Source organism: Callospermophilus lateralis, chromosome X, assembly GCF_048772815.1.
Source record: "Callospermophilus lateralis isolate mCalLat2 chromosome X, mCalLat2.hap1, whole genome shotgun sequence".
Lineage (NCBI taxonomy): Eukaryota > Metazoa > Chordata > Mammalia > Rodentia > Sciuridae > Callospermophilus > Callospermophilus lateralis.
The window spans coordinates 126,113,757-126,114,679 of NC_135325.1; positions in this window are offsets into that span (position 1 = coordinate 126,113,757).

A 923-nucleotide genomic window follows, 5' to 3' on the forward strand; every position below is an offset into this window, starting at 1 on the left:
AAGCAACTTAAGTGTCAATAAAAGGGAGAATGATTAAAGAAACTGTGATATATGTGTATAACAGAATGTTATTCATCCCTAAAAACGAATGAGTTCTTATTACTTGTCACAACATGAATGAAACTGGATGACATTATGTTAAGTGAAAAAAGTCAGACAAAGAAAAATATTGAATGATCTCACTTATAATGTAGAACCAAAAAGTGTTCAAATATAAGGAGATAGAGACCAAAACAGGGGAGAGGAAATAGAGAGGTGTGGATCACAGGATATAAAGTATCAGAGATGTAGGATTAGCAAGTGTAGAGGTCCAGTGTACAGTATGACGACTCTAAGAAATAAAATTATACTGCACATGAGCTTCATGATCAATGAATTTTTTTATGATTATGGGGATTGAATCCAGGGCCTTTCATATCCTAGGTTACTTCTCTACCCCTTAAATGAGTATATTTTATTTTGGGCCACAAAAACAAATTTAAAAAAACAGTAACTATGTATATGCTTATTTGTCTCACTATAGTGACCTTTTTATTATTTATATGTATGTATTTAAGACATATGCTATATGTCTTAAATATAGACAATGAAATTTATTAAGAAAGAAAAAAAGTGGGCCACACCATTTTTCACCCAACCAGCAAAGGGAGAATCCAGTTTTCTCCATATCCTCTCCAGCACTTGGTATGGTCACTTTTTTCATTCTAATATGTATGTGGTGGTATCTCATTGTGAGTTTAATGTACACTTCACTAATGTCCACTGGATGAGTCATTTTGTTTGTAGTGCTGGTGCTGAGCTGATAATAGAACCAGTAGGGTAGGGCTTAGGGTTCTTTCATGCTAGGTATCACTTCCTTTTTGTCTAGAGAGAAGGCTGAGAGCACAGGCATAAAGGAGGAACTGAATTGGGGATGGAGCCTG